The sequence below is a fragment of the Furipterus horrens genome, unplaced genomic scaffold, assembly GCF_987537825.1.
Source record: "Furipterus horrens unplaced genomic scaffold, mFurHor1.1.pri manual_scaffold_11, whole genome shotgun sequence".
Classification (NCBI taxonomy): domain Eukaryota; kingdom Metazoa; phylum Chordata; class Mammalia; order Chiroptera; family Furipteridae; genus Furipterus; species Furipterus horrens.
The window spans coordinates 60,753,900-60,778,356 of NW_028327181.1; the positions used below are offsets into that span (position 1 = coordinate 60,753,900).

General features: G+C 35.9%; 1 protein-coding gene across 1 annotated transcript in view; it reads left to right on the plus strand.

Moving 5' to 3' along the window:
- SSH2 (slingshot protein phosphatase 2) overlaps positions 1-24,457 on the plus strand; it is a 217,421-nt gene that overhangs the window by 4,348 nt on the left and 188,616 nt on the right. The gene's annotated exons all lie outside the window — the stretch shown is intronic.

Genomic DNA, 24,457 nt, shown 5'->3' on the forward strand with positions numbered 1-24,457 from the left:
AACGTCAAACCGCCTTAGGGACTCCGGCTCCGGATTTTCTGTCGGGGTTTACTCCCTTAGCCTTTCCCCTGAAGAGGTATGCCGCAAGACAGCGGAGGTTTTTTGGAGTCAGAGTTTTCCTTCTCTGATGTGCCCTGACTGGAAGATCGAACCAGCGACACTTAGCTCACAGGCCGACGCTCAATCCACTGAGCCAAACCAGCCAGGGTTAACAGAATGGGTACCTGTATTGATTTAGGGTCATATAGACACAGTGAACTACTACAAAAATCTCAGTTTTCTGTAGTGCTTTATATTTCTCAAAATGTTTTGTGATCATCATCTAGAGCTTTCTAGAGCAGCCTAATAAGTTATGCAAGACATGTTACCAAGGTTAAAGGACTTGCTGAAGGTTATAAAACTGGTTGGTGTAAGAACCTGAACTAGAACTAAGTTCCTTGTCTCCTGGTCACATCTCTTTCCATGGTGTGATAAAAGAAACGGCATATGAATTTCTGATCCTGAGAACTTGCTGCCAATATAGTAAAGGAAGCAAGAATTGACATATCATCAAGAACTCACAGTCTCTTTGGAGTTCATTTATATTGAAACCTTGATGACCTAGAACAGAATTATCCAAGTCTGAGCAAATCATTTTTAGGTGATACCTTTATTCAAAGCCTATTATCTCTTAGTTTACACAGAATTCTTATAAACTTGGCTGTTTAGTTTCCTTACTCTTAGAAGATTATTACCAATAGCAAAATAGGAATGGAAAGTGGCAGGTGCTGCTAAAGACTGGCTCCTTATAGTTCTGGGAGATGATAGCTGATGGTTTTACACCAAGGGAGGAGGAAGAAAACCTATAAGTAGCTGGCTTAAGGAAAATATATAGCAGTTTCAGGCTATTTAATGTAAGGACAAATACCCCCCTAGGATTTAGTATTCCCTCAGAGCTGCTATTAATGGTCATAATGATGACCCTAAAAGCTTAATCTTGTTTTGTCTTGATTTAAGCAGTCAGGATTGAGTGAAGTGTATTTTTAAGTAGATGTTCATACAAGTTTCACCAAAGTTTTGATGTTTAGGATATGCATTTAAATTAATTGGGAAATTCACTTACATATACATCTTATTTCCTTATGATGCTGGATAAATAAGATATTATTGACTTATGTGTATTTAAATATGATCACACATATCTGCCTAAGCAGAGAAAATAAAATCATAGCAAATATAAAATTGATTTATATGAAGTATAAATACTTTTTTTTTTAAGTTTTATTTATTTATTTTTAGAGAGGGGAAAGGAGGGAGAAAGAGAGAGAGAAACATTGATGTGCATGAGAAAAATCTCTCACACCCCCAGCTGGGGACCTGGCCTGCAACCCAGGCATGTACCCTGACCGGGAATTGAACCAGCAACCTTTTGGTTTGCAGGTTGGTACTCAGTCCACTGAGCCACACCATCCAGGGCTAAATGCTTTTTAATTTTCTTGAAGATAGCTTTAGAAACTTTTTTAAAATGTAGAAATAATACATGGTCATTGTAGGAAATTTGGATAAGACAGAAAAGCACAATAAAGAGAATAAAAGGTATGTGCCATAAAACTGTGTATATATTTTACATGGTTGCAATGCTGATGTAGATATAATTTTATATTTTTTAAGTTTGATATATATTATAGCTTTACTGCCATACCACTTAAATGTCTGCATTGAGTAGCTATATTATAATTCATTCTAACCATTCCATTATTGATGAACATCTAGGCGCTTTTCAACCTATTTTTTTTTTCTTTTGTAAATTCCATTGCAGTGAACATCATTGATCATAAATATTCAACCATATTTTGGAACATTTATTAAGATTCCAAGAAATAAAATTACTGGATCACAGATTATAAACAATTTTAAGATTTCTATTAGTATGTATTTACACTTTCTAGAAAGGTTGTTCCAATTAACGTTTGTACCAACCAGCATAGTGTAAAAATGCTAATATCTCCTAGACTTACTGACATTGGATATTCTCATTTCATTTTTAATCATTAGTAATTTTTGAGGATATAGTTGGTTTGATATGTATTTTATTACTAGGTTAAATAGTTTTTCAGGTGTTTATTAGGCATTTCTATTAAAGATAGTTTTATTTTTTATTTTATTTTTATTGATTGATTTGAGAGAGAGAGAGAGAAACATCAATTTATTGTTTAATTTATTTATGTATTCATTGGTTGAGTTTTGCATGTACCCTGATCTGGCATCGAACCCACAACCTTGGCATAGGGGGATGGCAGTTTAACTGAGTTACTTGGGCAGGGCCCAAAAAATCATTTTATTAAGTATGATCTACAAACCCTAAAATAAAACTGTCTTAATGTATACAATTTGGTATTTTTTAGTAAACTTAGAATTTACAGAGTGCAACCTTCACTACAATCCTCTACTTCCATTTTATGAGTTGTTTATTCTTTTTGATCTATATACCCTCTTGATAAATTATGAATCCTTTATTGTATTTATTAAAACTATTTGCTTTCTGTTTGTATTACCCTTAGCATAAAACTCTACAGTTTTGCTAGCGAGACTTTTAATAAGCCAACCTTACTTATCTCTTCAGCCTATCTCTTCCCAAGTCCCTGCCTTGCATACTACTCAGTCAGGCTGACCCGCCATGCTCCCTTTTATCTCTAGGCTTTGTACATGCTGTTTCCTTTACCTGGAACACTTTTCCATCATCTTTTTACCTGACCAATTCCTACTCATCCTTCAGATCCCAGCTTAAATGTCACTACTGGGAAGCTTCCCTGACTCCACTCCCAGACTATGGTAGGTGCTCCTTCTATGCACACCATAGCACCCTTAGCCATCGAAGCTCTTACCTCTTTATTTGTATTTGGTTGTTTGACTGCTTATCTCCCCAATTAAACATTAAGCCAGGGATTGGATCTACTTATGCATATTTTTGTGTTGCCAAGGTTAAAAATATTGGACACATGGATCAATGGATGGATTGGTACAGTCATATTTAGCAGTCTTTTCCATTTTGAGTTCTTCCATAGTTTTTAAGCATTGTTCTGTTTCCAGAAGCCCAAAGAATATGACCACCTTTATGAGTTTTCATACATATTGCTAAACTGTCCTCCTGAAAAGTTGAATCAATTTTTGTTGAAAAGCTATGTGTAAAAATGTCTGCTTCACTGTACCCTCATCAACCCTGAGTATCATCATCATCATCCATTTTCTTTATCATAAGACCTCTTGTTTATTGAACACTTACAGTGCACCAGACATTGTGCTGAGGACTTTACATGCATTATGTTATGTAATTTTTATATCACTCCTGTGATGTAGGTATTATTATTTTCTCTATTTTACGAAGAAAATTGAGGCTCTGAGAAGTAAAATGAGTTGCCCAGGATTATAGGCCTGGTATCTGATCCCAGAACCCTTTCTCTTAACCACTAGTATTTTATTGCTGTTTTAATTTAAATTTTTAAAGTCAGAGGTTAAACACTTCTCCAAATATTTATCGTATATGTTTTTTATTTCCTCTTTTGTAAGTCATTGGTATGATTAGTCCAGCTTTCTCCATGGATAGTTATTTTTGCCATATTGATTTGTAAATATTCTTTTGATGACTAAGAGTATTAACCTTTTTCTGTTACATTGCACATTTTGCCTCAGTTTTTCATTTGCATTTTTGTTGTTTTCGTCTTATTTATATGATGTACAGATATTTAAAAATTTTAATGCCATCACTCCAAAGGTTTTGTGTTTGTTTTTCACACAGTTTTTCTACTTAGTGTAATTCTCCATCAATAGAGTAGAGAAATATTCACCTGTATTTTCTGAAGTTGTCTTATAGTTTATTTTTAGTTTTAACTTTAATCATCTGAAATTAATTTTACTACATGATATGAGGTAAATATTAAATTAATTTTGTTCCAAATAGTTAACAACTTGTCCCAGTTCATTTTATGAAATAGTCACTCTTTTTTTCTAATGGTGTGTAACTCCACCTCTGGGAAATACTAAATTGGAGTATAAGCTAGAATGTGTTCCATTGCTATTCCCATAAGAGTTTTGTTAGTTTAACAGGTATTACTTAGTATTCATTAAACTGTATGGACAAAAAATAAACTTAAACTAGCTTAGATTTTAAAATTTGACTCAAGTGCCTGGGAAATCCAGAAGGTATCTTCAAGTATCTCATCCTTACTATCTGGCTTTTAAGTGAGAGGAAGCAGATTCTAGATTGTCCCCAGTCTGAGAAAGGCACTGTGAAGAGCCCGTACTATATTAAATATTATTCCTGGTTCCAGCAGCTGAGGGCTCTACTGTTTTTCCATTTAATGCTTGCTGTCATGTTGGCTACACAGTGCCTGGCCCACTGTAGGCATTCACATGTTCATTGGTTTTCTGTTATTTGTTTATTCATTCAAAAAACCTAGGTGAAATAGGGAAACTATTTTTAGAAAAAGACAAAACAAAACAATATGATTATTGATAAGGCTCCTCACCTAATTTGAAATATGCCAGAGGCAGTGTACACGTGGGAGAATCGTCAGGAATCTTGTTAATCAGCAAATATTTAATGAGTGCTATTTTGTGCAGGTAATCTCATCCATTCTGTTCCTCTGGTTCTCAGCAGTCCTTTTCAAATACTTGAACAAACTGCCCTGCATTTTCTTGCCCAGCTGAGCAGCATAGCTGCCATTCACAGTGCCCCTTGTTTTCCTGTTTGTCAGGAGAATGTCTGGTGAGGGGATCTTGGCACTGAAATGTAGTGAAAGGTCCCACGGTTCCCTAGATTTCCCGAGAGGTGGGAAATATTTCACTTACTGAGTGGGAGAGGATATACTTAGGAATAAATGGAGAGAAGTAGTGTACTTCATAATCCAGCCTAGATTATGGAGCTGGGTGATTCAATTTTAAAAGATAATAATTTAGTACTTTTTGTATCCTGTTCCATACTTGATTCTGAAGATATCTATTTATTTACTCATTCATGCCAGGGTTGGGAATCAAGCAGCTAATTAGTCCCTGGCTTCAGGAAGCTTAGCGTATAAGTGGAAAGATTGGTATTAAATAAGTAGTTAGAATACATTGTAGTGATCACAAATTATATAAGCTTTGAGGAAGAGAAAGAAGGTCAATAGGGACTTCTAGGTTGAGCCTTAAAGATTGAGCGATAGTTGGCCTACAAACAGGTTAGGAGTGAGTAACAGGGGAAAGGAAAAGCATTCTTAAACATGAACTGAAGGCACCTCGGTAGACATGATGTATGTTGGGAACTACAAACAGTACCGTGCTGATGCCATGTGAAGTGCAGAAAAGGAGGCAGGAGAAGTAAAAATAATTTCTTCTGAATTGTAACATCTAGGCACTTACTTTTACCTTTAATGCAATATATGTGTTCTCTTGGCTTTCCTTTAAAGTGAATTTGTTAACATTTGTGATTACGGGCATATATAACTGTCCTAAAAGCTACCATGTTTCACATGTTTGCTATGCTGTAGACACCGGGTTTGGCACTAAACAGGCATCACAACTGTTTGAAGGAGTTCTGGTATTGTTCCCTTTTACAGATGAAGAAACTGATTTTCAGACAGGATCTAGGCTCCCTCAGGTAGGAACGACAGAGCTGGGACTTAAACGTTGGTTGTCACTCACAGACTATTAAATTACCTTCCAAGTGTTAGAATTAGTCTCTATGTCTAGGTGCTGTTTGAGTTGCTTCCATTTTTTTTTAAACCATTTTGCTTCATGTTTGTCCTTTAGCTTGAAATCATTGCAATTTGAGTCATTTTGCGGCTTATGCCTTCGTACTTGATAAACTCAGTTCAGGAGAAGCTTGTTGTGAGCCTTCTCAAGTACTGTGGGATTATATAAGGCATTATCCTTACCTTAGAAGTTGGGGGAAAGCAACTATACACTAAGTGTATAAAATTTTAAAAAACTAGTATGATGAGTGTGATAGGGAATAATGGACAGGGAATGTGCAACAGACTGAAAAAGATGGAGGAACAAAAGATCTTTGCAGCTAAGAAAATGAAAAATATGTTACTTCTAAATGTTGATCCCTTTCATTTTTATTTACAATCAGAAAAAAGTTTTATCTACAGCATGATTATTGTAAGATTGTGTTGTCTAAGGTATGGTAGCCAGATACTGAAGCTTCCATCTTTGGAAAGTGTGTTTTTAGGTAATACCTTGCCCCTCACCTCTCCCACCTCCTAACCTTTCCCCACTTAAAGAAAACAAACAAACAAACCAACAACTTCTTTTTCACTGATTCAGACAGATAGTGGAATGTATGAAATTATGTTTACAGAAGTTTAAGGAAAGCCATCTCTGCACAACTTGTTCATTGGAGCAATGATTCTCTACTTGTTGCTTCAGACAGTTTTATAGAAATAACAATTTGGGAAAGCTTTTTCTTTGCAATTACAATAGTTAGCATGTCTCAGGCAAGAATTAAAATAAACCACAAGTTAGCTTCTCATAATATATAATCTTAATCTATTAAGGAAGATTCTTTGGAGTTTGAGAAAGCAATTGTGGTCTAGAATAAAAATAGTATCTGCCAATGGTTCTAATATAGTCCACATGGGGCTGGGAAAGCCCTAAAAGCATTTTCATGTCTTTCTTCTTAGGCCTTCAAAAATACCTGTAGCAACATGAAACAATTTAGCCTAGTGGTGGTCTGGAAACTGCCAGAATCTGAATCCTGGCTTTACAATTTACTAGATTCAGACAACTCACTTAACTCTATGCTTCAGTTTGCCCATCTGTAAAATAGAGGTAATAAATAGTACTTCTTTCACAGAAGTAAACATTAAGTGAGAGTACGCCTGGCACTAAATAAGCACGCACTCATGAAGTATTAGTCATTTTTATAATAATGGTGATTTAGGGTTGCTATTTGGTTACTTAGCAATTTTTCATTATAATACAAATTTACTGGGGAAGATACTTGTTTTATGACAATGTAATTCAAATGAATAGCCTATTTCAGGAGTTTCTTTTTCTCTTTTTTCTTAAAAAAATTTTTTTATTCAATAGCTTTGTTTTTTTTAATTAGAGAATTTCTGCTCTAGTTGTTAATCTCCATGGCAAGTATGTTGTGTATAATTTTGTAATGACCCTGGAGCACCATACAGAATGATTAATGCAACTATAATCTTTAAAAACTCCTTCTCTTGAGAGCTTGTCAGTGTACTAGGCCATGCTTAGCAGAATATTAACCTATTGGATATTTTGCTATATGGTACAAAAGATCGTTGCAGGTGGTTAGTTTGTGTAGTCAAATCAGCCTGAATATGCTGGCATTTTTAATGATCAAGGCTATAAATCATGTGGCAAATAGAATAGAAATTGAGAGTTTTTTTTTTAAATATAGAGAATCTGAGGACACTGAATGTGTTCATGGGTTTAAATATATCTTTGTACAAGAAAACAATAGGTGAGAAGGATGATTTGTGTAATCCAGCTATACCAGGCAGTTGGCAGTTCAAACTGAATGCAGCTTTGAGAAGATGCATTTCTAAAGCAACAGAATGAACTCGCATATAACGAGGGTCTTTAGTTTAGACTTTGGTTGCATTTTGATTACAGTTTTTACTATTGAACGCTGTCAGAAAAGAGTGACAACCTATTTCATTTCTTCTTAGAGTACTGAAAAAAATTACACTAAACTTTCTGAGTCCAATATTTTGATTCGTCTTCTAGATCTGTCTTATCCAAGAGAAGACACCCCCCCCCCAAAAAAAAACAAAAACAGAATTATCTTCTGGAGGGTGAACCCCTTGTAGTACAGGCTTCCCCCACTAGGTGAGTGTTCTAGAAATACATCTGGGTCAGTGTACCAGCTGGCGTTGCTGTGAGAGGGTGTATTTGGCCTCAGTGAATTTTTTTTCAAGACTCTTTCAACACGTTTGCCTATTTCATGGTGGGTGATTTACCAGCGCACCTGCCTACACCACGCAGAATGTTCAGTAGTTTTGACCAAAATGGCCTGGCCTCCATGTCCCACCCTCCCTCTTTACCCTATCTCTCCCTGAGCAATTTTTTTTGTTTGTTTCCCCAAAGAAAAATGTCTTCAAGGAGAAATGTCTTGCCAGTGTGGAAGAGGTGAAACAAAAAATGGCAGAAGCACTGAAAAGGCGTCAAGATCAATTAGTTCAAAAACTGTTTTGAGCAGTGGAAAAATGTCTCCATACATGTATTGCATCAAATGGAGTATACTTTGAAAGTGACTGAAGTCTAAACATGTAAGAATAAATACACGATTTTTATAAACAAATTCTGGGTTTTTTTGGGGGGGTTCCCCCTAGTACAAGCTGCAACTTTCTCAGCTCTGAGCATTTTTATGTTGATTCTGTGGTTTTCAGTTAAACGTCAAAGTTTAACTTCAGTTAAACTGTAGAGTGTAAAGGAAGTCTGGTTAGGCAAGGTGTGGCTGAAAAATCCAGGAATTCCTCCACTTGCCTACAAAACATTCTTGCAGGATATGAAATTTTGATAAATAGGGCTTCTAGTAGAAAGAAAATATTCTTAGGAAATTTCCACTTAAGCACCATTTTGTAGGATTTTAATCTATAAGATTAAAAATTTAAGAGAATTTTATTAAACCAATGTTGAAAAGCCATCTTATGTTCTTGAACTTGTCTTATAGAAGACTATAGTCGTGGTGCAAAATGAAAAGCTTGAAAGGCACAAGATTGATTTGGACCTCTTTGTTGCATGAGCTTGTTCAAAATGCCTGTCTGCCTAAAGTTAGAAATAAGATATGTTGCTTACCAAATTAGTGTTTGGTTTGTTTCCAGCTCTACTTTGAGGTGATTCAAGGCACTTAGAGGAAGACTGTGTTTTAACAGGTCCAGGGCTTATACTTACTTTTTTTCATAGATTTGTTTCCACTTTATTGGATTGCATTCATTTGCAAACATTTTTAAGTACTGTGCACAAGACTTTATATCATTTGAGCTGCTAGTACAGTCTAATCTTTTTAAAACAAGTTGCCTTATCTGAACATGTGATTTAGAGAATTGGATGATTGAGGTTCTGGGTTTTATTCTTTATCCATTCTGCTAATATACTGAAATTTCCCATTTGATTTTGTATTTTTTTATTCTGTACTTTATTTGTGGCTCACATTTCTGAAATAACTATAATAGTGGTTCTTAATTAGAAAAAAATCTTTTTGCAATAGTTGTGTGGACTCTAAAGTGAAACCTTATAGTATAGAATTAGATGATATGTAGTCCTATGATGAAGGGAAAAACAATGATGAAGGGAAAAAATAATTGAAATGGACAGCTGCCTTTGGAAAAATTTGAATGCTCAAAAATGTATTTGAAAACGTGTTGGTCAATAGTTGAGAAAATGCCTTATCAGATAGTTATTTCTTAACCCCTCCCTAAAATTAGGAAGTCTTTGGTCATTTTGCTTTTCGCTTACTTCACTTGATTTATTACTGACTTTCCAAAATACCATTTTTGAAGTTGAAAGCAGGATTTCTTTAAGATCAGCAAGCACTTTGACAGTGAATTTTTAAAAAATCCTGCTAAGCCTTTTAGTCCTCTGAAGAAAAAGTATTTTCCATACTGGCCCTCAGAATACTTTTCTTCTCTGCCAAATACAGACCCAAAAGGACAGTTTCCCTCTCTGGATAATTTAATAATTATTTTATGTCTTAAGTACTTGTTTTCAAGAAAATAGACTGCATCATAAATTGGCCTTAGGTTCTGGAGCCAGATTCTGAAGTTAAAACCCCAGCTTTCCCACTTAGAGGTATAAATTTGGACAATCACCTTTCTAAGCTTAAATGTCTTTATCTTATGGGATTATTGTTAGCTTTCATAAAATTACTAAACGAATGCTTAACATAGTGTCTAGCACTATAACATACTGAGTATCTAGTAACTGTTAATGATTACTAATGTTAAGTGGATTTAATTTCTTGGCTTTTGGCACAGTATTACATATAGTACTTAATTTTAAAAGATTATGATAGTTTGGCTTCCAAAGCATATTTATTATAGGTGATATATTTGAGTCTTTACTGAATTGTGTCAAATATGTATTACTCTTAGATGCATTACTTTATGAGTAGTTTTACATCCTGGATTGAAATGGGCATAACTGTCTTTGAATGGTAATGAAGTAATGTGTGATGAAGTACATTTGAAGATAATGAAAACTGTAGTTTGTGTTTATCTATAGGTGCCGTTAAAGCTCTTAAAGTTCTTTTTTTAAGTAAAGATGCAGTGAACTTTTTTGGCTGAGCATGAGTCTGAATTTAATGCTCAGTGGGCACAAATACATGATATTTTAAATAATTTAATTCCTTATTTTTATTATTTATCAAAGAATTGACAAGAAATAGTCATTTGGCAGTTGATATATGTGTCATTTCTTAAACATGCTTCGAGTGAAAGTCTACATTATTTAGCTATCCTAAATGGCAGCCTTCTTAAAATGTCCCACAGCATCATCCCTCACCTGTGACATCTGAGGTTTTTGTGAAATTCTGGCTTAATAGCTTTGTATATCAGAACCTTAAACCTTTCACCAGTAATGTGCAGTAGTGGTACAAGCTTACCATGCTAAGACTACTGAATCACAACCTCAATTTCTTGTTTGGGCAATTTGGGAAACAGCGATTTTTATATTTCCTTGTTACTTCTATATAAGAAATCCAGGAGGTTTCTTGGCCTTTAATTATTATTGAAATCTTTGGGTTTATTCATAAATATTGCTTCCTAGGATTTCACAGAATTTCAGAACTCAGAAGCTGACTTCTTAACTCTTCATTTTACTGTTAAATAGTTTCCAGAGTTTGACTTCAGAGGTAAAGAATAACTCATTAGGAAGTTTTAGGAGAGTTTTTGCTATTGTAAAAACTTCATACTGCATTGTTAGTAGGAATTGATTGGAGATTTTTGAGGATGCTAGACATTCAAGTGGACACCTGATTTCTAGGCTAGACATACATTGAGGTATAATATAGAATGTCACACATTTAAGTGTGGCAATGGGATCAGGCAGGTAACCGAAATTAACGGAACTGGCCACATGGGGTCTGTTGTATGTTTGAGACTATGAACTCTAGGAGCTGTCAGTTGTGACCAAGTAAGAGTGTAGACCCAATGCTGCCAGAAAAGTCTTCTATTTCAAGAAACAGTAGTAACGCAGATTGTTATGTGAAATCTCATTTTTAAATGTTGGGAGCTGAATTGGTTGGAAATGATTTTGACTATAAGTAACAAAAGACCAAGAATATTTTTGGTTTATCTAGCAGGAAATCTAAAGATATATAGTCCAGGACTAACTCAGCAGCTTAACAAGTCTAGAGAAGGATTCAAGTTCTTTTTTTATTTTTTTTATTTTGGTTTTTCAATTACAGTTGTCCCCTTTTCCCCTAATTTCTCTCCCCCACCCAACCCACCCCCTCTCCCGCATTCATATCCCTCCCCGTTGTCCATGTCCATGAGTCTTTTATACGGGTTCTTTGACTAAACCCTTCCCTTACTTATCCCCCTTCTCTCCCTCTCTGTTTGTTCTGCCATTAATAGTGTATTGGATTCCCATTTTTATGCTTCTCTCTACATAAACGATATCTGTTGTGCCTGCAGGCAGTATGGCCTTATTTGATTAAAGAAGGGGTAAATGGTACTGTGCCAGCAGGTAGCTAGCTATACCTTTAATTAAGAAAGCAAAAGTTTTCCCAGAAACCAGTCCCCCATTCCTAGTAGACTTAGAGAAGTCTCTTGCCACAACTAGATTACATGGTTACCTCTAGGTGCAAGAGAGCCTGGGAAAGCAAGTAAATGACTTCACATCTTAATCATTGAGTTGGCAACAAGGGAGAACGATGTTTGGGATGGCTGTTGTCAAACTTTGTCTATCACAACAACTAATGAAGATTCAAAGAAATGTATGTAGAGGGCTAAACAGAACATATCTGTGGCCCAGCTTTACCTTGTGAGCCACCATTTTGTGAGCACTCTATATCAGTATTACCCCCCCACTTCAGTACTCTGTTACTCATTCCTTAAACTCCTATCAGTTAGTTATTTTATTAGGTTTTCAGGGTAACCTAGCAGAAAAGAGTTATCTGTTTATAATGTAGAAAGAAATTAGAAAACTTGAATTTAAATCCTAGTATAAAGACTTGCTAGCAGTGTCATATTAGACAGGTTTGCTCAATCTTTCTAAGCCTCTCATTCTTTGTCTGGAAAATGGGCATACAATATTGCAATATGGCATAGTAGTTAGGAGCAGAGACTTTGGAAGCAGAAAGACCTAAGTTGGCAGTAATCATCTAACTCTCTGTGTACGACTACCATGTGTCCATCCCTATTGTTTTGGTATGTGCTGACCCATATCATGTCTCTCATCTAGAAGTTTGTTGTTGAGAGCTTTTGTTCTTTGGGAACTTTCTAATATCCCTTTCATTGCTCAGGCATATTGCTGCCGTGAATATTAACGATCTTAATAAGGACCAGCAGTAAATAACAAACACAACAGTACATACAGTTTTATATGACAACTCGGATTGCAGAATCAGCCGTGCAGCCAGAGTCATTTGAGACTTTGTGAAAAATGGCAGTATGAGCTCTCTGCAAGCGGTTAATCAGGCCTGCATGAGGGGGACCCTGACCTAGTCTGTGAGGTGGAAAATGTTTGGCTTTGTAGAAGACAAATACAAGGCCACACTCTGTATTAGGAAACATTCTGGGCTTGGTGCTATAAATAATACTAAAGATACATTTTTAAAAAATACCTAAGTTGGAATTCTATCTCTGCCAAACTAGTTGCATAATCTCTCTGCCTGTTAATTCTTCTGTAAAATGGAGTTAATAATTGAACCTACCTCCCAGAGTCTTTATGAGGACCAAATGAATTACAATGAGGTCCCACCTTAGTGGTTCTAAAGTTAGCATATAAGGCAAAAATCAGAGTCAAAATTATCCTTGGGGAAAAAAATCTCTTAAATCACTCATAAAAAACAATAGGCATGGTTTGGGGCCCACAGCTCCATAACTGAGACTGTCTGAGGGGACATGGTTTTTCCCATCTCATGTTCACTTCGTTACGTACACTTGTTGTATGTAATGGTAGGTGAAATCATGTGCACTATAACATAACATTTTCATTCACATTTATTTATTGTCTTCTGAGCTAATAGTATCAAATTAATGTAAATTAAATGCATATTAGATGCAACTCCAGAGTTATTATTTGTGAGATGCTTAGCATAGAACCTGGCCTTCAAAGAATGGTAAGTGTTGTTACGTGTAATTATAGCATATGATATTAGAGGATGAAGAAATTGAGGTTGTCCGGGGCTCATCTTGGTTCCTGATGGGCAACATAGACCAACAATAATTTTTTTTTCTGCCACACTAGCCAAAATTTATAACAGATAAGTGTGGCCAAGGGAATAATGTCACTATTTTAGGGATTAGAATAAATTATTTATTGTATTTCAAGGGAAAACTTTAATGTAACTGCCTCAGAATTGTAGGCCAAAATGAACGTGAACCCCCAAAATAATATGCTAATTGTACTTTTTTATTGTTTAAATTGTGAAGTATATCATTTACACAGAATATTTGGGGGGTTTTATGTAAAATTTTTTGTTTTCTTTCCAATTTATGATGTAAAGGTTTTCAAAGGACAAAGTGATATTAAATGGAATGCAAAATGTCAGGAAGTCCTAATGATAAAATTCATCTGGGAGTCATTCATCAAGGATGTTGACCATTTTCAACTAAAGCCACACTGAACCATAAACAATTTTACAGTGTTGCTCTGTTTTACAGTGTTGCCACCTATGTCTAACAAGATGTACCACTGACAAAAAAAAAAGTACTTATGATAAATACAATAATATAATAATCTTTGTACATTCACTCTCTAAATAGCATGCATTTGTAGCTTAACGTATTTTGGGACTTCAGTTGCTTGGGTCAGGTTGTGGTGCTCAAATATAATGAATCATACATATAAAGAGTTAGGCATAACTAATAGCTTAAGAAATTGCCATATAGGAAGACATAGTTGTCCCCCCCTCCTTTCTTGGAGGAAGTATTTCTTTTTTCAGATTACAGTGGACAGGGATATAACTCTGAAAGTTTCCTTGAGGTTTCAAAATATAAAAGTAAGAATAACAGTGATAGACAGTAAAACTGTAGAAGCAATAATGAATATGCTTTTCTTCAAGTTCTACTGAAAGTAAAGTTGTCTAAACTTGTACCTTATCACTTGTTGCTTGGTATGGGATTGTCTTGTTTTTAAACAAGGAGGAAAATCTTGTTTTAAGGTGACTCATAGTGACGTAGTATATTAGTAACGGGGTGGTGTTTCTTTGCTGAATATGAATACGGGTAATAAGAGATACTGGCAATTTTCCCACAAAATTTAATTCATCTTGGGAATTCTTAGGAATCTGTGTTTACAATCACCGGATTTCAGGAAGTCTTAATAGTAAGAGTAGTTAAATATCACTCTATATGACCATGAGAATTTAAGGTGTGGCATTTATATGAGTTATTATTAGCTTATACTCTTAAGAATTTAAATATCTAGCTGTCTAGTCTCTCTTATCTGTGATTATTTTCCTCCCTCTATCTTTTGAGACCCATTTATCTATGATTGGATGACTTACCCACCTAAAGTTAATTAAATTCAGCTACTGAATTCTATTTTATGTGTGTTTTGTTTTGTTTTTAATTCGACTGATGTGAAAGAGAAACATCAATTGGTTGTCTCTAGGACATGCCCTGACCTGGGGTGGAACCAGCAGTGTAGGTATGTGCCCTGATTGGTGATTGAGCCTGCAACCTTTTGGTGCATGGGATGATGCGCCAAACAACTGAGCCACCCAGCCAGGGAGTGGGCAGTTTTTAATATTATACTTGGCATGTTCTTATGCAAATCAATTAATGTGATACACCATATAAACAAAATGAAGGGTAAAAAATCACATGATCATATTAATAGATGTAGAAAAAGCATTTGATAAAATCTATTTATGATAAAAACTCTCAGCAAAGTGGGAATAGAGGGAACATACCTCAACATAATAAAGGCCATATATGACAGACTCACAGTTAACATCATACTCAGTGGGCAAAAACTAAAAGTATTCCTCTTAAACTCAGGAATAAGACCAGGATGCTTGCTTTTACAACTCCTACTCAACATAGTACTAGCCACAGCGATCAGACAAGAACAAGAAACAAAAGACATTCAGATTGGAAAGGAAGAAGTAAAACTGTCATTATTTGCAAATGACATGATACTGTATTTAGAGAACCCTAAAGATTCCACCAAAAAACTCAAAACTGATAAATGAATTTAGTAATGGAGCAATATGCAAAATAAATGTCCGTAAACCAGTTATATTTTATACACTAATAATGAACTATCAGAAAAGGAAACCAAGAAAACAATTCCATTTACAATTGCACCAAAAATATAAAATACCTAGAAGTAAATTTAACCAAGGAGATAAAAGACCTGTATTTGGGAAACTGTAAGACACTGAAGAAAGAAATCAAAGGAGATTCAAATAAATGGAAGCATGTACCACACTCATGGTTAGGAAGAATTAACATCATTAAAATGTTCATACTACCCAAAGCAATCTATAGATTCAACATAATCCCCGTCAAAATACTTATGGTGTATTTTGCAGAACTAGAACATATAATCCAAAAATTGATATGGAACCACAGAAAACCCTGAACAGCCTCAGCAATATTGAGAAAGAAGAACAAATGGTGGGTATCACACTTCCGAATATCAAACTATACTACAAGGCCATCGTAACAAAAACAGCATGGTAGTGGCATAAAAACAGATACATAGATTAATGAATAGAATAGAGAGCTCAGAAATAAACCTACATCTGTATGGTCACTTAATATTTGACAATGGAGATTTTGGCCGGGTGGCTCAGTTGGTTGGAGCATCGTCGCATGCAACAAAAGATTGCAGGTTCAATCCCTGGTCAGGGCACATACCTACGTTAAGGGTTCAATCCCCTGGTTGGGCTGCATACAGGAGGCAATTAATGAATGTCTCTCTCTCACATCGATGTTTCTCTCTCTCTCTCTCTCTCCCACCCCCACCCCCACCCTCATCCCTCCCTTCCTTCCTGCCTCTTCAAAATCAATAAACATATTATCAGGTGAGGATTTAAAAATTTTTGCCAAAGGAGGCAAGAACATACAATGGGGTAAAGAAAATGGTGGGACTAAGAAGTATGATACAAATTGGTAGTTACAAGATAGTCATGGGAAAGTAAGTAAAGCATAGGAAATATAGTCAATAATATTGCAATAACTATGTATGATGCCAGCTGGGGGCACTGGAACTATCGAGGGGAATGCTATGTAAAGCATATGATTATCAATCTAACTACTGTACTAAGCTGTGCACCTGAGACCAATATAATATAAAATTAAAAAAAAAGAACTTTGCTCCATCTCAAAAACAACAACAATAAAACCCAAAAAACAAAAACCAGTGAACATATCTGTATATCTGAGGCAGTTTTTAAAGAGGAAACAAAGGGGCCCTCTGATAAAGGTTGAAACCTCTTTTAAAAATTCATTTGAATCATGATGCTTAAATTTCCTTGGAAATTACTCTTAATCAAACCTAATATTTACTGATGTAAGTTTGGAGGGTAGTGGTAGCCAATATATAGGAAGCTGTAGATTTAAAACTTAATCAACTTTAATACTATAAAAGACATTGTTACATTTCCTCTTAATGAATTCCAGTTTCCTATCAGAAATTTTAACAGGTCAAATAGGGTACTTAATGTTTCTGAAAGTGTTGTTCCTGGAAATTGCCAGAGTCTTCTTTGATTGTTTCTGGGTGTATTAGAGTGTAAGATGCCTTTGATTTTTGCAGTAGATTCTTAAAGATAGAGGATGATAATAATTTCACTTCTTTTTTTTCTTCCTTTCTTTTCTTTTCTTTTTTTTCTTAGAGATGGGGAAAGGAAGGAGAAATAGAGGGAGAGAAACATTGATCGGTTGCCTCTTGCACAAGCCCCTACTGTGGACGAGGCCACAACCCAGGCATGTGCCCTGTCTGGGAATTGAACTGGTGACCTTTCACTTTGTGGGCCAACGCCCAACCAACTGAGCTATATCAGTCAGGGCTACTTATTTTCTTAATCATAAACTTCATCTCCTTCAGAGAATATACAGACTTCTAAAGGCAAATGAGAGGTGTTTTTTCTCCTGACACCAACCAACTCTGATTGTCTGAACACCAGCTAGGTGTCACTTCATTTTGGACACTGACTACCCAAAGTTAGCATCAGACTCTGCAGGTTTAAGGGGCACAGAACTTCATGCTGTCTCCAAGCTTGTCACCCTCACAGCACCTTGATGTGTTCACCAATGTGGAAGCTCTCTGAACCCCATCATTTAGGCATTTTTATGGAAATTTCATTACCTAGGCATGATTGATTAAATTATTAGTTACTAATCAATTTCTAGCCCCTTTCCTCTTCCCGAAGGTTTGGGGGTAGGGCAGAAATTTTCAAGGTTCTAATCAAGGTTTGAGCTTTCTGGTTCAATCCCTCTTCTGAAGCTCTTTAGGGGCTTTCCAAGAGTCACCTCATTAGAACAAAAGATGCTCCTATTACCCTTATCACTGAGGAAATTCCAAGGGTTTTAGGAGACTTTGTGCCGAAAACCAGAGACAAAGACCAGTTATCTTTCTCTGATGCCATGGCAGGAAAGCACAGTCTTTGGTTAGTAGGAGTTGGGAGCTAAGTGCCTGCTTGATAGAATAAAGGCAGTTTTGTGGTGGACCTTTTTTCATAATTCCCTAAAGGTTGAATAAGACTTGGTGGCGTAAAGAAAGGGGAAGAACGGCAAAGTCATGGAAGCCAAAGATGCTGGGATAAGTTCAGAAAAAGTCAATATTCTAGATAATAAAGCACTTGATGGGAGAGAGGCAGTTGCTAGATGAGAGAGTTAAGTAGACAAAGACCAAGTCCTGGAAAGCCTTGTATGCATTGGTAAGAAATTTAGACTTAAACTTGGGCCTGTACTTCTCAAGCTTTAAATTGCATCACAGTCACTTGACAAGTATGTAAAAATGCAGATTGGCCCAGGAATGTGCAGTTTTTATGAGCATCCTTTTGTAACCCTGACACAGGGTTTTATTCACAGAAGTAAGGTCAGAGCTGTCATTGGAGTGGATCATTGCCGTAGCCAAGTCCTAGGACTAACAAAGGCCCAAACTAAGGCAGTGTGGTTGGGATAGAGAGGATGAGATAGATAAGAGAAAAATATGAAAAATAAATATGGCTTGATTATGGATTGTGAGAAGCGAGACAGAGGGAGAAGCCTAAATTAACTCTTGCAGATTTTGAGCTTGGTTGGGCTGAGTAGATAGTGGATACCATTAACACAGATACAAGAAGTAAAGTTTCAGTGGGTAGAAGATGAGTTCAGTTGTGGACATATTAAGTATATAATCCTGTGGGCCATCTAAGCAACTGTTCCCATTAGGCAGTAGGATATCCAAGGGGACTGGAGATGAAAATTTAGAAGTAATTAGTTTATAGGCTCTTGTTGAAACTCTGAAAGAGATGAGATCACTGGAGAAATACCATGGACACTTAACTATTTGGGACAGAACTGCAAGAGTCCCCATGCATAAGGGGTAAAAGTGGAAAAGGAATATCTGACAGAGTCTCAGAAGGAACAACCAAGAAGCAATTCATGGAAGACCAGTAGAGAATGGTATCACAGATACCAAATGAGTAATCTTAGGAAGGAATAAATGGTCCAGTTCTGTCAAATGGAGCTGAGAAATCCAATAGGACAAGGGTTCTGAACTGGCAATTTGGAAACCTCCAGTGACTTGGGTTAGAGTAGTTTCAGTGGAGAGCTGGGACAGAGAAGCCTTATTGTATTGGGTAGAAGAAGAAATAGATCAAGTGGAAACAATCAATATAAAATATTTCTTTCCAGAAGTGTTCTTGTGAATGGAAGGAGAAAACAAGGATTGTATGTAGGAATAAATGAAGACTTGTTTTGAAAGTATGAGATAGATATGGAAATATTTATATGCTGAGGGAAATGAGCCAAAGGGATGGGGGTGAGGAAAGTGATAGAAGATAAAAGTGAAAGAGGAGCTCATGTCCCAGGGGAAGGTATCTAGAACACTGAATGAGGAGTTAGTCTGGAATTGGAAAAGAGCTTAACATCCTCTGTGATTTAAAGATCTATTTCCTATTATGGTTGAATCTTACTATACAGGATGGCATTCAATCTTTACTCACTGTAGAACTTAAAATATATCGAATGTGTAGTTTTATCAATCTGTCTGTACCATAGATAAAAGTTCTTATGAATAACTACTATTTAGATAATATAGTATATCATGTACAATTAGGTTAATATTAATCTCTTGCCTTGACTTCTATGTGGATTAGCAAAAACCTTTCTGAAACATGGTAAGAAAATGAATCTTCTGTTACTTTTTTTATATTCTTCCTTTCTTTTTACAGTTTTTCAACACATAGTGGACAGCCAGTAAAATGACAGCTCACAATAGAATTTGGAAAATGTTTGCATAACAAAGATCATCGGCAGCCGTCCGTCTCGAGAGACAATGGTGTAGCTTCTTAAGAGTCTATCTGCACCGCCGAGAATGGTTGTGCAGTCCCACTCGGGAGTGACACGGTATCTGTCTCCTCCCGTGTTGAATCGACATCTTGCGATGACGCTGGAGTGTCCTCTCCAGTGAAGCTGAAGCTACAGAGCCTGGGCAGGGTGATATGGAGGGTCTGCTGTTGCCCATGCAGCAGACCCCCCCTCTCTTCGCAGCTGAAGGGTCCAAGGGAAAGACGGAGTCAATACAGCTTGGCTTCAGGTGCGCCGCAGGAGTTGCCGGTGTTGACTACAACGTCAAAGCGCCTTAGGGACTCCGGCTCCGGATTTTCTGTCGGGGTTTACTCCCTTAGCCTTTCCCCTGAAGAGGTATGCCGCAAGGCAGCAGAGGTTTTTTGGAGTCAGAGTTTTCCTTCTCTGATGTGCCCTGACTGGAAGATCGAACCAGCGACACTTAGCTCGCAGGCCGACGTTCAATCCACTGAGCCAAACCAGCCAGGACTATAACAAAGATAGAGCCTAAAATATAAAAAGTATTCATCATTCAGGGTTTATAGTCCTTGAGCTTATTAACTCTACAAAATTAACACCAAATTCAGTTTTTAATAGGTGCTTTTTGTTATATAACAAAAACTTGTCACTAGGCATAATTTAATTTGGCCATTAAGAAAAAAAAATTGTCTTTAATAATGACTTGGTAGACTTCCAGCCTAGAACATGTTTATTAAAAAACATGTAAAGTTCTATGGAAGAATAGAATGCTACATTGAGCAGGGGGAAATGTCCAGGCTTATTCATTCTCTAGCATCTTAAGACCAGTTATAACTCCTTGATGATTTCAAATTAATTATATTCTTTTAGTGGTGATGATAGTAGGAGAAAGAACATTGCATATCAAAATGGATTTACTAGAAAAAAGACAATGAACTTTTTTTTTTCAATTTTATCTGTATTGTCCTAGTGGTTAGAAAATCATATACTTTACATAGTGTTCCTTCCCCTCAATATTTCCAGTACCCCAACTGGCACCATGCATAGTTACCACAATATTATTGACTATTCCCTGTGCTTTACTTACATCCCCATGGCTATTAAGTAACTATCAATTGTGCTTTTTAATCTGTTCACCTTTTTCATACAGTTCCCCCAAAACCCTTCCCTCGGCAACCACTAGTTCACTCTCTGTGTGTATGAGTCTGTTTCAATTTTGTTTGTTCATTTATTTTGTTCTTAATAGAGTTCACCTGTAAGTGAAATCTTACGGTATTTGTCTTTCTCTGACTGGCCTATTTCACTTAACATAATGTTCTCCAGGTCTGTCCATACTGTCGCAAAAGGTAAAATTTTCTTCTTATGGCTGAGTAATATTCCATTGTAAAAATGTCCCATAGTTGTTTTATTCTTTCATCTACTGATGGACACTTGGGCTGTTTCCATGTCTTGACGATTGTAAATAATGCTGCAGTGAACATAAGGGTGCTTATGTTCTTTCTAATTAGTGTTTTGGATTTCTTTGGATAAATCCCGAGAAGTGGAATCACTGAGTCATAATTTTTAATTTTTAATTTTTTGAGGTCACTCCATACTGTTTTCCATAGAGGCTGCACCAGTTTGCATTCCCACCAACAGTGCCCCAGTGTCCCCGTGAAAAAAGGCAGTGGACTTTTAAAAGGATTTTGTTAAGTGTGCCAAGTTGCTTTCCAGAGAAGTTGTATTAGTTTATGCTTACCATCAACAGTGGCAATGAGTATGCCCCAAACATCTTTTTCTAAACGTTTAAAATTGCACTCCCTTTTAGGAAGTGTTGGCACTGTACAGAGTGGGTCAAAAGTAGGTTAACAGTTGTGAGTATGCAAAAGTTTATTCTTGTATTATTATTTACTAATTATTGTATTATTTTCCATTTGAACAATTATAAACGTACTTTTGCCCCACTCTGTATAACTGTTCAGGTGATAGGCAAAGTTGATAGCTGTGTACCAAGCAAATGTATGTTCCAGAAGCCTCCAGCCATTGAGCTCTAAACCAGACTACCTCCTTTACATCTTGAGAAGCCAATTATGCATCTGTTTTTCAATGAAGATATTTAATGTATTTTTCTTCTTGAGGCAAGTTGAGTTTCTTTTACAGTTTTTAGGGAATTTTCAAGTTCTAATTTAATCTCCCAGGTGTAATTTTCATAATTATTTTGTTATTAACAAAGAAATTGGGAAAATAGGAACTACAGATGGTTTACAATTCCCCAATTCCATTTAATATAAGGATTTTATTTCCCTTTTTCATTTTAAAACCATCCTGCTATTCTTCAGTGGCTGATTGATAATAAGCTTATTTTATAGCTACTATAGCTAAGGTTCGGGAAATCTTTAGTACTTCACATATGTGTAGATGTAGGCAGTTTGTTACTCAATCCTAATTTCTAGTCTTTAGTTCTTTAAAAAATATTTAGCCATTTAACACTTTGCTCACTTTACATTCCATTTGTGATAATTGGTTATAACATTTGTATTTGAAGATATTGATCACAACCTGGGATATATAATGGGCACACAGGTGCTACTCTGTGTCTTCTAGATTCCCTATATCTAGTGAAATATATTATTCAGGGTACAATGTGGTCACTTTTAGTTTGATATAAAATTTTTTCTGAAAAAAAGGAATTGAGCTATATATGAATTGTTTGTGAGATATGCTGTTTGGTCCTATGGGTTTAAAGCTTAATAAAAAGACCTCTGAGCTGAGCCAGGAATCCTATGGTCTAACCTTAGCTCTGTCACTAATTAGCTTTGTCACCTTGAACATATAAGTTATTTCTGTGTTTTTATAAAATATCTCACACACACAAAAATATAATTTATATTAAATTATTACCCAAATAAGAAGTAATATTATTGGGGAGAAGAGAAAAATCTTGGCATTTAACATTTGGGATGGTAGGAAAATAACTTCCTTGATTAAATTTAGTATGTACTACTAGAGAAGGCAGTACAGCATAAAATAAGGTCAGAACACATTGTACCAGAGCCAGGCATATAGCATGAATATGTGGCTGGAGGCTAGACTCATAATGCTTAGGGAGTAGTTGGAGTCTGTGACAAATCAGTCTCTGTGTGTCTCTTGCTTTAAAAATTCAGATTAATTTTAAAAAATACTGTGAGGGCTATACAAAAGAGTTTTATAGGCAGGATTCTTCCTGTGAACCTCTGGTTTTCAAGCTCTGGTTTAAAGGAAAGAATGCTGGACCAGAAATGGAAGTCCTAAGTCTGCCATTAACTAGCTGGGCAATCTTGGGCAGGTCATTAGATTTCTCTCAGCCTCAGTTTCCTCATCTGTATAAGTTGAACTAAATTCCTCTATAGTGATCCTTCCAGTTTCTGAGAATGATATACTTTCTTTTATACTAAGAAGCTTATGCTCTGGTGGCAACAAACTAATGCACCTAAGTGTATTTTTTGTGTCACTATTTCACCTCCCAGGCAGTTGCTGTGTCTTACCTCTCTTGTTAGCTCATAACGTTAAAACACAGATCCAAAAAGCCCAAAGAATTCTGTAACATAGATTTGATTATCTTAGTTTTCATTTATTAATTGGCTAGAGGAAGTAACTATGGCTCATGCAAGACTTATTAAGGAGAAACTAGGAAAGAAAATGCAATGTGTAAAATTATAGCCTACCTTTTAAAGTTGAGGAAAAAAAAGCTTCCTCTGAGAACATTACTCCTTTGTAAGTATTAATTATTCCTCTCAAAATCCTAGTCAAGGAGGAGGGTAATATTAGCTCCGTTTTACATTTTAGAGGTGGGAGTATCTCAACATTTATGAGTTAAATGGGCTGAGTTAATAGGAGAATCATGCACTCCAGTATAAAGCCCGGATTTCATTTAGCCACTATAGTATTCAACCTGCTGCTTCCACCCAGACAGAATGCACGAGTATACTCTGCTCACATTTCCATATGCCCACATCTACTCCGTGTGTCAGCGCCCAGTTTAAACACCTAATCCTTGAGCAGTAAGTAACCTCTCCTTTCCACCTGGCACTTTTTCCTTCTAGTACTAAAGACTATGAAGAGTGGAATCCATATTTGATTCATCTTTATGTACGGTTTAGCAGAGTGGCCTGTGTGTAGCAGGCACTCAATGAGTTTCAGCTAGTCAGAGGGGTAATGGACAGAGGGAGGGATGGATGGAGGGATGGAGGGATGAATGGATGACTGAATGAGTAAGAAGGCTTTAATCATAGCAAAATAAATACATTTAAGTGTGGCTTTGCACTTAGTTTGCACTTTATTTATTTCTTTATTTAAAAAATTTTAATAATAGCTTTATTTGTAATAACCCTAAACTGGAAATGATCTAAATGTTCATTAATGGGAGAACGCATAAATAGGCTGTGGTACATCTATATGAGGAATACTAGTCACAAAAATATTTTAAAAAAGGAATGAACTATTGATATCTACAAAACATGGATCAATATTAAAATAATTATGCTGAATAGTAGAAGCTGAACAAAAATGCTGCATAATTCCGTCTATATAAAATTTCAGAAAATGCAAATTCTTATAGTGACACAAAGTTGATTTGTGGTTGTCTCCAAAAGGGCATGCTGAAAGTGGCAATGAAAAAAGATTACGATAGTTTATGAGGGAACTCTTGGTGTTGATGAATATGTTCATTATCTTGAGCGTATTAGTGGTTTCATGGATGTGCATTTTATTTTTTATTTGATTCTCAGGAATAAAGTATTTTGAAGCATTAAGTTTTGAAAATATTCTTTATCTTCTAATATTTTATTCTTTTACATGTTTAG